The sequence below is a fragment of the Lissotriton vulgaris genome, chromosome 5 (assembly GCF_964263255.1).
Source record: "Lissotriton vulgaris chromosome 5, aLisVul1.2, whole genome shotgun sequence".
NCBI classification, from domain to species: Eukaryota; Metazoa; Chordata; class Amphibia; order Caudata; family Salamandridae; genus Lissotriton; species Lissotriton vulgaris.
In genome coordinates this window covers 1974997888-1975011158 of record NC_141693.1, presented here as the reverse complement: position 1 = coordinate 1975011158, position 13271 = coordinate 1974997888, and positions in this window count along the sequence as shown.

Below are 13271 nucleotides of genomic sequence, written 5' to 3'. Positions count from 1 at the left end.
GAATTAACTTCTTCCTCACAAATGTCTGGTTCTGATAGAGATAAAAACAATTAAAGAAGACTGTAGCACCTCTTAAAAGGTCTCCTACCCTCCTTTCAATCTCTCCTTCTTCCTTTCTCGCCTTCTTGGTCTTCCTGTCTTTAGCTTCCAACATCTTTCCTCTCCCTCTCACTCCTTACAACCCCCACCTCTCATCTTCCTCTCCCTACTTTCAAATCTAATTTGACCTTGGAAGATGCGGGTTGTCGTCCCTCTCACTCTATGGAAATAATAATTTATCTTGATATCTCTGTTAAGAAATCACATTCACTTTGGCAGACGGAGGGTCAAAACATACTTATTCAAGCTCCATATACACTATAGGAGGATAAATTTGTATATGATTACCCAAAGGTTCAGATATATACAGCACAAGATATTTTCCAGCTATGATGTACCAGGATAAATTACAAACCTGTTGAAGTTTGTATAGGAAGAAACGCGTTGGCTGGGCTGAACATTTGTGTGTATATTCAAAAGAAGAAAAATAAATCAAGAAGTGTTCAACACAAACCATGTGACTCCCGAGCATGCTTAATGATGACTCCAGTTGATTCAGATTAGACTGATGTCTTGATGTTATCAATGAAGGAAATATTGAACAAGGAACAGATTTGATCATGATAATCTGATACTTAAGTATATCATATGCTCAGATAACAGACACTCCTGCTCTATCTTTGTCATTAGGCTTTTCTATGTGGTGATTTTTTGGCAGTAGGATCGCAATCAGTTGAGCGTTTATATTCACATTACTAAAAATACGGATAAGCATCAGTGCAGCGGTCTTGCAGCCTTACTGCGTGTTTGCAAGAATCTTCCTCTCCCTACTTTCAATACTAATTGGCATCAACCACCTAAGGGGTATATCTACCAAGTGCATTTATCTTCATTTTCTAATGCCCCTAACCACCTCCTTGACTCTCCGACAAAATAAGACTTCATCTCCCAACTTCCCAAATGATGATTTTCCTCTTTCTCTACCTGTAATGATCCTGTTCCTCAACCTTCTCCAGTGATCCACAACCTCCTGTCCCTTCTCAGATGATCCTGGTCCTCTACCTTCTCAGATCATCCTGATCATTCACTTTCTCAGATGGTCCTGGTCCTCCACCTTCTCTAGCGATCCCTAGCCTCCTTTCCCTTCTCCTTCCTTCCCCTCCTACCTTCCTGAATGATCCTCCTTCTCCCACCTTCTTCAATGCTCCTGCTCCTCCCACCTTCCCAAACTAACTCTGGTCTCGTCCTCATCCCTTCTCCAATGATCCTACTCCATGCGCCTTCCCAAATGATCTCCAGCTTCTTCCTCCTCCCTGTTACAACGATCCCACACCTCCAGAATTCCCAAATGATTCCCAGTCTTCCCCTCCTCACTTATTAAATGAGCCTGCTCCTCCCACGATCTCCATTGATCTCTAAACTCCCCTTCTCCTTCTCAGACGGACCTGCTCCTCCTATCAGCACCAATGATCTTTAACCTCCATCTTCCTTCTTTGAAGTTCATTTTCCTCTCACCTTCCCCAGTGATCTCGCGTCCAATCCAGCCTGCTCTGAAGATCCTTCCTTCTTGGATGATACCACACCTCCCGCTTTCTCCAATGATCCAAAGTCTCCTCCTCCTACTTTCTCTAATGGTCCCTCTCCTTGTGTCATCCCCAGTGTTTCTTAATTACTTCCCCTCTTCCTTCCTCAATAAACTTAGGGCCCCATTGCATACATTTTCCAATTATACCACACCTCCCACCTTCCCCTCCTTGGCCTCTTCCTACCTTGTCCCATGAAACATGACTTCCTTCCTTGTCTGCTGTTCCCTAACCTCCATCCTCTTCCTTCTCCAATGATTTTGCTCTGACCCCCTTCCCTGGTTATCTCTAGTCTTCTCCACCTAGTTCTCTGATGATCCAGCTCCTTCCAGCTTCTCCAATGATCTCATATCTTCTCCTCCTAGTCCTCTCTTCCCAGACATATCAGCTCCTCCCACCTTCACAATTGTCAGTAGCCCACTCCTCCCCCTCAGTCTCTGATGATCCCAGTGTCCCACCACATTCTCTGGTGATCCATATCCCGTTCATCCCACCTTCTCCAGTGATCTCTAACCTCCCAGCCTCCCTTCGCCATTGTTTATGCTTCTCTCACTTTTTCAAGTGATCCCTTGCCTCCCCATACTCCCTTCTCCATTGCCCCTACCTCTCCCACCTTTACCAGTGATCACTTACATCCTCTTCGTCCCTCCTCTGATGGTTGCATCCTTCAAAACTTGCAAAATGATTTCTAGCCTCCTCCCTTCTGCTATTACCCTTCTCCTCCCCATTTCTACAATTATCCATAACCATCTGCATCTACCTTGTCCAGGAAATCCAGGCCTTATACCCCTCCAACTCCCTTCTCCAGTGATCCTGCTTCTCCCTAATACTCCAACGATTTCTAACTCCCCCTTCTCCATTCTCCAATGATCCTGATCCTTCAACCTGCACCAATGATCCCTAATCTCCACTTCCTTCTTTCTCCAATGATTCCCCTCTTCCCCTCTCTCCCAAAGATCCTTATCCTCCCTTCTGTCATGTTTCTGTGTCTCTAACCTTCTCCAATTATCATAATCTCCTCCCTCCCCTCCCTCTCCAATGATTCTGCACCTCGATAAGCTTCTTCACCCCCTTCTCTGATTACCGCGGTCTTTCCACGATCTCCATCGATTATTAAGTGGAGTGGTGTGGCTCACTGGTTTGAGGCGGCAGACCCGGAAGCAGAGAACGGCCCGGGACCAGGGTTCAATTCCCGACACGGCAGGGTCGTGGACCAGGGTCAGCAGACTCGATAATTCTCGCCTCGGTGCCTACTCTAACCAGGGATCACACTCGGCAACTCTGGGCATTAGCTTGCCTCATCTCCACAACGGCCCCCCACATACGCCGGGGATGCCTGGTTTCACCTTGGAGATACCCAGTAGGGACCATCTCACAGGGAAAGCCAGGACGGGTTCCCCAGCGGTCTATGGCGCGGAGATACCCCATGTGGGGTGATTCATGCGCTTTACTAGACATCATTACATTACATTAACCTCCTACCCCCTTCTCCAATCATCCCACTTCTCTCAGCTTCACCAACAGGCTTTAATCCCTTCCTTCTCCGATGATTCTATTACTCCCACTTTCTGCGATTTTTCTTCCCTTTACCTTCGCCATTGAACTCCTTCTTCCACCTGCAATAATCCCAACTTTGCTAGATTCTTCTCCAATTGTCTGCTCAGTTTATGTATCACCACTTAGAGTAACCTTTTCTGATTTTATACATGAACTATGACTCTATCCATGCACTGTAAACCCTTGGTAACAAAACCAAATTTCTTGAAATCCTAAAAAGTGCAAATGTATTCATTTCGCACTGCACATGGGAAAATCTGTCCATATGGATTATTACTAAACATGGGCGAAATGTAAATTACGCAGCGTTAATTTGAATGATTTTGGAAATTTCGTGCTATTCTCAGAACATGAAGTTCCCAAAATTTCACCATAAAGCCACTTTGCATATTCATGCGCCATTCGTGTCAAACCAGGAGGGAGGGGTCACGCTGCTGCCTGGCGCCTCAAAAGCGCTTGTGACACCCGTGTAGCCCGGAGGAGGCTGGGGTGGGGGGCCCTCCCCCTAACATCCAGAATAACAGCTACGGTAAAGTGCTCAACTGAGATTTACCAAGTGTTTACCTGATATTATTATCTATAAATAGTTGTCATAGCCTGCCCTCACGACATTGACCGTGCACACAGGATTATACTTCAGAGTTGAGCAGCAAGCAGGGATGAGTAAACAAGGGGATAAAAGCATAGTAGGGACTCTGGACTCTTTTCTGACCAGGGCAACATCGGTCCTGGCACATGAAATCGAACTAACAGAACGCCGAGTATCGCTGGAACCCTTAACCCCTTAAGCGCTGCGCCCGTCCAGCGGCCGACGGCACCACTACCTCGGGAGTGCTGCCGTTGGCCGTTGGACGTTCCAACTGCACCCGCGCAATGGAACGTTCAGCACTGGAGCTGGACGTTCCAAAGCAGCTAAGGTGTTAAACCATAAAAGACTTTCATTGGAAGGGCCAGAGCCTAACATCATCCTATGCGAAACCCTGCCACAAGATAAGGGTAAAGAAGACACTGTAAGCACGGAAATCATACCCCATGTTATGGCAGTGGGTGGTACCCAACAAAGAGCTTCCTCAAGGGTGGCAGCCACGAAAAAACGTGTGGAATCTAACACGGATGTCGCCCAAAAGAGAAAGAGGGGGGGGGGGGGGTCGCAGAGACCAAAACCAGCAAAAGCCCCAAGGACAAACAGACAGGATGGGGAGGTAACACCAGAAATCATTTAGCAAGAGAACATGGTTACAGAAATAGTGGACTTGGCCCGCTGCACCGTGATGCCTGAAGAGATGTGGCAGAGACTCCAAATACTTGTTTGTACTATGGTAAACCCTATCCTACTTAAATTAACCCAGATAGTGGAAAAACTAACTGCATTTGAATGTCAAGCCACAGATAACTGTTGCACATTAGAGGCAGCATTAATAAAGTTTGGACAAAAAATGGACAGACAGCCCCTAACTTTCCAGGTGAGGGCTGGAATTGATACTAGCATAACACCGCTAAACCATAATCCTGAAATGATAAATAGGGATCAGCAGTTAAGAGATAATCAGGAAAGATTAACGCCAAATAAACCACAAGGTACACATGCTCATAAGGTCTGCAGCGACACTGGGTTTTCAGTTGCCAATAAAATGAACGATCCTGGTGAAAACAGAACTCAGGAAGTGGAGAATTCTAACGCAGTTCCTGGGGGGTATAATAGCATACAAACAGGTCTGGGCAGTCATAAAGAAATGAGATTGGACCCGAGTAGCCAGCCAAGTGATGCACAGACTCTTCATCTACCCCCAGCAGCTGCGCCTTTGGTGTTAATTTTGAGGCACGTGCCATCACTGCGGAAGGGGTAGATAGAATCAACATCCCAACTAATGTCCAAAGCACTACACTGGCTAACTCAAAACTTGGAGGTGGTGGGGGGCACAAGCAAGAATATTGCAAGCCAGATGATTATGGCGAGAAGAGTACATTGGGTGGGTCCAGCTAGGAAAGTATTATCAGGAGACTGTGTGGTTTTAAACTTTAAAAGTGAATCTGTTGTGGGCTTTCTCCTGGAGCAACTGGGCATTGATTATACTAAATATTCATGTCTCACCGCTCTACCACTGGGCTTCTTTTATAAACCCCCAAGTTTATTAAGACCAATGGGTTGTTCATGGCCCAGGGAAGGACAATGGGGGGGGAGCATCCCTGGGGGAAATAGTGAGATCATTGGCTGGAGGTTTAACAACAGATATGCTCTCCTGTCTGACCTCGATGCTTGTGACTGACTATACCCAGCACTCATAAGTCCACAGCCATGTAATGAAAGGAAATACTCACCCAGTCAGGTTAGCAGTGCGAGCCCACAATTATCCCCCACAAAAAAGGAGAGAAAAAGAAATCTACTGAACATAACCTCATGGAATGTGGCTGGTATCGCACTTGAGTGATACCAATGGGTTAAAGACATGTCAGGATCAGGAAATAGCATGTTTCCAGGAAACATGGGCCACTGAACCTGTATTCATAAATTGCTATCGATCCTTTCAGACCCAGCAATCCGATCCACCTCAGGGAGGGAGGGCGAAGGGGGGAATTTTGACTCGAATAAGGAACGACGTACCAATAAAAGCAGGAATGAAATCATATCCCAATTGGAATTTTCATATTTTGATATTGGAGATACACCAGGAGGGGGTGTGGGTTCTGATAAATTTCTATCATAACAGATTTGGGTCAAAGATGCATACGATTGTGGGGGAAGTCGAGAAAGCTATTCTAGAGGTTATGAGTAATAACAGGACCTCTAATGTTAACATTATATGGTTAGGTGGCTCCTTCAATATTCACCCCTGTAACTATACAATTTTGCCAGTATGCGAGGGAGAGGACATGAGGGGGAACCCTATATATCACTTTATTCAAAGTGAATACGGTAAGTGTTTAAATAGGTTAATGGACTCGTTAAACCTAGAAATAATCTTTGATCCAGACCCTAAAACAGATAGCCTCCCGAGTTCCTTTCTACGAAATGGGGTGGAGTCCACGATAGATTATATACTAATGACTTCTTCTCTAGCTGAGAGGGCCGTAAGGATATATAACTCCTTCACGATATATAGTCATCATGCTATGGTTTTGATAGAGCTGAAGGTATTAACATCTGAGGGACAACTTCGTAGAAATGCTGAAACGCCAATCGTGTCAAGGAAAAATGGGATACAGCTTAAATGGGCCCACATTGATGTAATGAAGCATGTCCCTGAACTTATATTAAACACACAAGATGATATCCAATTATGTCTAGACCCGGAAGCCGAGGCAGGGATAGTGGTCCCAACCTTTTGTAATATCTTACAAAAAATAAAATTAGCCTCAACTAAAACAACAACCTCAAACAGTGGGCTAGATAGGGCCTGGTTCAATTCCCCATGCACAAAAGCTGAAAAGGCACTGCTGTCTGCCTTAAATGTTAAGCCTAGGAATCATGATCAGATAAGAACGCTCCGAGCTTCATATAATTTGGCAAGGAGAATAAGAGAAAAAGAAATCAGGGTTGATCTATGGGCTGATTTGGAAAAGGCAGCCTGTTCTGGAAATAGCTGTGAATTTTGGAAAATAGACAATGCACCATATTTTAAAACCCCTACTGACCCCACAATGGATGGAAACGTAGACGAAGAATCTTGGGTCGCACACTATGAGAACATCTTCTCTTCAAATCCTGACACTAATAACCATCATGTGATTACCCAGGAAATGTCTTATGTAGCAAATTTAGCAATATCATTCACACTCAATTAAGGAAATGTGGCGCTGAACTCATGTAGTTCAGGAAAGGCCCCAGGACTGGATGGGGTACCAATAGATTTTTTCCAAACTAACCCCGACTTGTGGATCCCACTCTTAACCAACGTCCTAATTAGCATAGCTTTGATAGGCCCACCCCCTTCGTGGTCTTCGGGGGTCATTGTAATCATTCATAAAAAAGGGGATAGGGCCGTCCCTAAAAATTACAGACCAATATCCCTGCTGGATACAACATCAAAGCTTATGGGCCGCCTCCTCCTTTCTAGATTAGAAAACTGAGCCACAGGACATAAGATCTTTATTCAGGCCCAGTATGGCTTCCAGCAGGGGATGGGTACTGTGGATCAATGCTTGAATTTAGCTTTAACCATTGATAAATATACCAGTGTGAAAGACGGCAAATTATACATGGCGTTCATGGACCTGAGCGCGGCATTCGACTGCGTCGCACATGACAAATTATGGGACATAATGGAGATGATGGGGGTTGAACACGATATTTTAAATTTTATTAGGCAATCGTACATAAATGCAACGGTTTCAGTGCGTTACACTAAATCGGAAGATTGCACACATCTTTTTGAAATCTCCAAAGATGTAAGACAGGGCTGTGTACTAGCCCCTTTTCTCTTCTCCCTATATACAAATGAAGTGGAGAAGGCGCTCACAGTGGTTACAAGGGACGTTCACCTATACGAAAACCAAATCTTACTGATACTGTCCTATGGAGATGACGCGGTTTTAATTACAAGAACTGAGAATCAGGATACTAAGGCTCATAACAGCGTATGTCTCTTTTATGGACTCATTACAGCTACAAGTAAATCAACCGAAGTCCTTTATAATTATAGCTGAGGGTACTAAAAGAGACAAAGTCCCACACTTTAGCGCGGACGAAAGGAAAATTGAGGTCGTAGACTCTTTCCCCTATTTATGTATTCCTTTTGACAAAGATCTTTCATGGGCAAAACTGATGGAAGGAATGAGGCTGGTGATGGAGAGGGGTATTACTGCCGTAAAATCTTTCGCAAAGAAATTGGGCGCCAAACCCCTATTGCCAATAAAAAACATATATCAGGCTAGAGTAAAGGCAGCCGTGACCTATGAAGCCGGGGCCTGGGGCACGGTCGCATCAACACCACTACAAACTATCGGAAACAATTTTTTTAAAACTGTAGTGGGCCTCCCTTTATCATTCAGGAATGGGGTCTTACACACGGAATTGGCCCTTCCTTACATATCAGATTATACACAACTTGCCCAACTCCTCCTATGGCACTCTATTTGGAGGAGAGACACAGTACCTCTGACTCAAATGGTAATTAAGAGTTGCCTAGGGATGGATAATTGGAAAAGATCTAAGTGGCTAAGCTACGTGGAGACAGTTTTAAAAGAGGTAGGCCTCCACGAACTTTTTAAAGATCCTCTGGTTTGAAAAGAGGTTTCCAAGCAGAAAGTTATTGCCATGTTTATGTTGATGGCTGAATATAAGCATAAGGAACATTATAAAGAGAAAAACGCTGTACAGGTTTATTACCTTAATCCACCATTAATGGAGGCAGATTTCTCCTACCTAGCCAACATAAACCGTGCGCAACATAGATTTATACTGTTAAGATTCCGCACTAATTTGATTCCTCTGATGCTTGGCTATCCTGAAAAAACCTATATTCACTCCAATCTAAGCATGTGCCCGTGTGATAATCTATCACTCCAAACTGAACTGCACTTGGTTTTATTCTGTGGGCTCTATGAGAGCGAAAGTAACGCCTATCTGAAACCAATTTTTTAAAAAACGGTCTTTGAGCATTGTTGTGTAGCACAATTTTTTCTAAAAACTTTGCCCGACCCTTTGGTTTGCTACTCTGTAGCAACATTCTTATGGGCTTGCATGAGGAAAAGGAAGGGGATGACATGTAGCCCAGTGAGTATGACCAATAATCAAAATGTAACTAGACCCGCGATATGATTTTTTTGTTTTTTTATGCATTCTCATCTTATTTCAGGACTGTGAAGAAATATTTGTAATTTTAAAGGATAATATTTTGTAATAACATCTTTTTATCGATGTATTTATATGTGCTTTTATGGTCATTTTTAATATGATCGAATAAAGACGATGATGATGATGCTGATGTCAATTTGCTGTAAAAATGTAACTTGAACGGTGCAATTTGCGGTCATAATGTACCACAAATGCTTTGGAACAACAGAACGCAAGTGGCTGCTGTTGAAGCTGTTTTTCCTAATGCGTCCTTCCACCGAAAATAGATGCAATGATCCATTTCGAACTAAAATATAGCGGAAATTGTGGATTTGCATTTTGTGCCTAATTTTGTGTCATTTGACCGTATTTCGCATAATTACCTGAAAACAATTTGCCCGAATTCCACACACCCCTAATATAATTTCTAGTTGAACAGCTTTTACTTATTTTGTAAAAGTATAAAATAGAGCAAGGTTTGGCAGGACACACCTAGATATAAACTAAATATATCGATGGTCGAGAAGGGGAACGGTATTAAACAAAAGGCGGTTGTCACGTCTCCCTCTCTCTTAGTGAGGCTGGCGCTTTCCACCCGTGCTGCGGTCCATGTTTGCCCTCGCCATGAGCGGGTCCGACCTGAAAATCACCGGCTGCTGAGGGCTCTGGGGCATTCCTCCGTGCCTGAGACAACTTTTTAACCTGTATGGTTTTATTGTATTGATTTTGCGTTAAAGTCAGGGGCGGTGGGTGACATTTCAAAGTGGTGGGGCGCCAAGTGATTTGCATACAGCACCGTAGCGAGCGAGCGCAGCGAGCGAGCCCGAACCCCAAAAGGGGGGTTTGGGGGGATTACCCCCCCCAAGAAAATTTTGAAAAATAAGAAGAAAAATCATGCATTTTCAAGCAAATTTGAGAAAGCAGGAAGGTTAATAAAGCAATTGTGAAAGTGCAGTTATTACATTAATAGATGGCATAACATAGGTAGCTGCTAATTCAGTATAACCACAGAGCTTCATTCATTCCGTCCTATTACGCTCAGGTGCTGAATTCAGACTATAAGACTTTCATGAAAATCTCAGCTCTAAGAGTAGAAGAAGTTGCACAGCAGTTGGGAAACAGCCTTCACAAAGCATTAGGAAAATGAGAGGCAATTACTTGAAAGCAAACTGAAAGCAATGCATCAAGTAGTAACTTAAAGCAATGCATCCAGCAAAACAGTGCATGCAGTCAACCATACAAAAGTAAACTAAAGCAAGTATGAATCTGTGAACCTTCACTTTGAAAGCAGGGTGCTAGTCAACAGGCCAGTCACATACATTTAAACTGAAGAAGAGTACACCTCAGCATGCAGGCACCAACATAAAAGCACCAAGCAAGTCAAACAGTTTAATGAAAGAAAAATGACTGGTCTGGGTCATGATCTGACTTGGTACGAGCAGGATGCAAAAAGTAAACGAGTAGGTGGTAACCCACTTCAAGTGAAGGAGCTGTAAGGAACCTAAGCGCACTGGTGTTGATACCAATAACAGGGCAGCTCTGGCTTTCTCGGGGTGGGTGTCAGCTGTGGGATGAAACCAGCATGTGAAGCAGTTACCTCAAACAAACTAAAACCAATGCACTCATCAAGACAAGGATTTACATGAAATCAAATAGAAAACCACCATCAAGCCAGGTAGTCACCTAAAGGCAAATTGAAGTGACTGCACACTATGGAAGTGCACTTCACCAGCCAGCCTATTACACTAAAGGAAAATAAAAGCAATGCTCCCAGTAAACAAGACAACATAAATTGAAAATGTTTCCCCGCAGGACCAACAGTCACAAAAAGTAAAGAAACAGAACGAAGTCAGAGGCACTTCAGGAATCCAGGAGAGTGGTCTGGTGGACTGTTCATGAAGGCTGAACCTGGTTCCCCAGAACGAAATTCGGCAGCTCTGGCGTAGTGCCACATCCCCCAATGAACACCATACTATCCCACTGAGACACCAACACTGCCTTCAGCTACAACCCAGTTGTGCCATGCTACATATACCTGGATGCGGCTCAATTCAAATTATGCACAAGAGTGATATGCTGCCTGGAAAAAAAGTACCTTCCTGGAAAAAGCAAACCCTCATATGGATGCAAGATTAAGTAAAGCATATGAAATGTAAGTAGAACAACATGGCTACCTTAACACTTTTATACTTATTATTCAGAAATCAAGAGTGTTTTTTACTGAAACTTTAAGCACCGCTACAGATCCCTGGGGGACCAGTATCATGGTGTATTGCTTATATCCTGTGAACCGTGAGCAGTATGGTTTAAAAAGACTACATTACTCAACACAGAGCCACTGCTTGTTTTTCTTTTTTTTCCTGTTTCATTATTTTTCATCCTTCCACTCCCTTATTGTTTCGAGGTCTCAGTTACTTTTCTTTTGTCCTCCACATGATAAATGCGCCTTCCTTCCCATGATTTCCAATCTTTTCCATCCCCTCCTGTGATTTAACCTCTCAGTTCCCAGGTCACCCAATACCTGAAAAGTGGAACTGGGCCCCAGGACATGTATTAAATAGCCCCACATCCTCCACTGTCGCTCATACTCAGGTACTTATGAAGTATTTGGTGACTTAAACATGGCCACCGAGATGGACATTAGCCATGTTGAAGTACATGGCTTTGAAATCAGGCACAAGTCAAGGATGCACATGGGTCAACAACAGACCAATTCGGTTGGCTGAAAGCCCCAATAGGTAAGTCTATTGTATACAATTTTAGGAAAATCAAAATGTCTTGGCTACCACAGAGAAAGTGTACCTCATTTCTTTAATTTCAGAAAAAGCTGAAGACATGGTTATTTTAAACAGCGGCTATGTCACCTTAGCTTAATGATGCGCGTATTAATAACGCTCATATACTTAATAACGGTCATATACTTAATGCCAGTTGACTGAATTGTTTGTAATGCATTCATTAATACTGCAAAAGCTCAACAAAGCTACAAATAATGTAAATCGTGCGCAATGTCAATATCATCATTCCTTTGTTAATGCGATGGGTGGATTGATGGGGAGAGGGTGGGTGGATGGATGAAGGGTGTATGGTAGGACTGGTGAAAGGCTGGCTGGATGGATGAAAGGGTGGGTGGATGACGGATGGCTTGCTGGCTGAATGAAAGGGTGGCTGGATGCATGGACGGATGAAAGGGCGGGTGCGTGAAGGATTGGTGGATGGCTAGATGAAATGGTGCATGGATGAATGGATGTTTCAAAGGGTGGATGGGTGAAGGATGGCTGGATGGGTATGTGGATGGATCAAAGGGTGGGTGGATTGATGAATGGCTGGATAGTTTGCAAACAAATACTTAATAATTGCTACATGTAAGTCTGTACAGGGTGGATGGATGGAATTGCAGGCATAATCATTTCAGGGCCTTTTGAAGACGGGAGGAGCGAGCTGAACAATAGTGTTTAGTTCTCGGATTTCATAGATTTGGATTGCCTCAAAAGGTCAAATTATTATCAAAATGGGTACATTTGGTCATGAACAGAAAGCAATTAGTTCTGCAACTCTTCGAAAATGATAAATGTGATAAAGATAAAAAACGAGTCACGCAGACGGTTAACACCTTACGTGACACATTTATCAGTACTGCAGACATAATCATTTCAGGGCCTTTTGTAGACGGGAGGAGCTAGCTGCAATAAATGTATTCACAAATACCTCTGTCGTTCCATTACATACATGAACTAGGTTTAAAAATAAAAACTAGCCATGTTTAAAGAATCAGGTCGTAAATCATGTACAATCAGTGCCAGTTTGCGTTCCCATAGAAAACACTGTGTCTCAAAAATGTAATTGCAAGCAAAAGAAACGTACACAGCAGAAAAGAAAAATGCACGTTAGAAATCAGATTATAAAGCTGATCACATTTTATGCACAGCGAACCAGACTATCCCCAACAGTAATGATATTTACATAGCGCTTCATAACGCTTTGGGTGGCGTCCAGGTGCCTTATCGAACGGGTAGCAAGCACAATCTGCAAAATGCGTGGCTGACGAAATATGCACTGATATAAATTGCAATTTAGGGAACAGATTTTAAAGCCAATCACAATTTATGCACAGCCGACCAGACTATCCCCAACAGTAATGATATTTACATAGCGCTTCATAACGCTTTGGGTGGCGTCCAGGTGCCTTATAGACGGGCAGCAAGCACACTCTGGGAAATGCGTGGCTGGCTAAATACGGACCGATATGGGATATGTATTCTTGTCTTTTTTACAACAATTTCATTTCAGTAGGATAAAAGAGCCGTTCACACATGAAA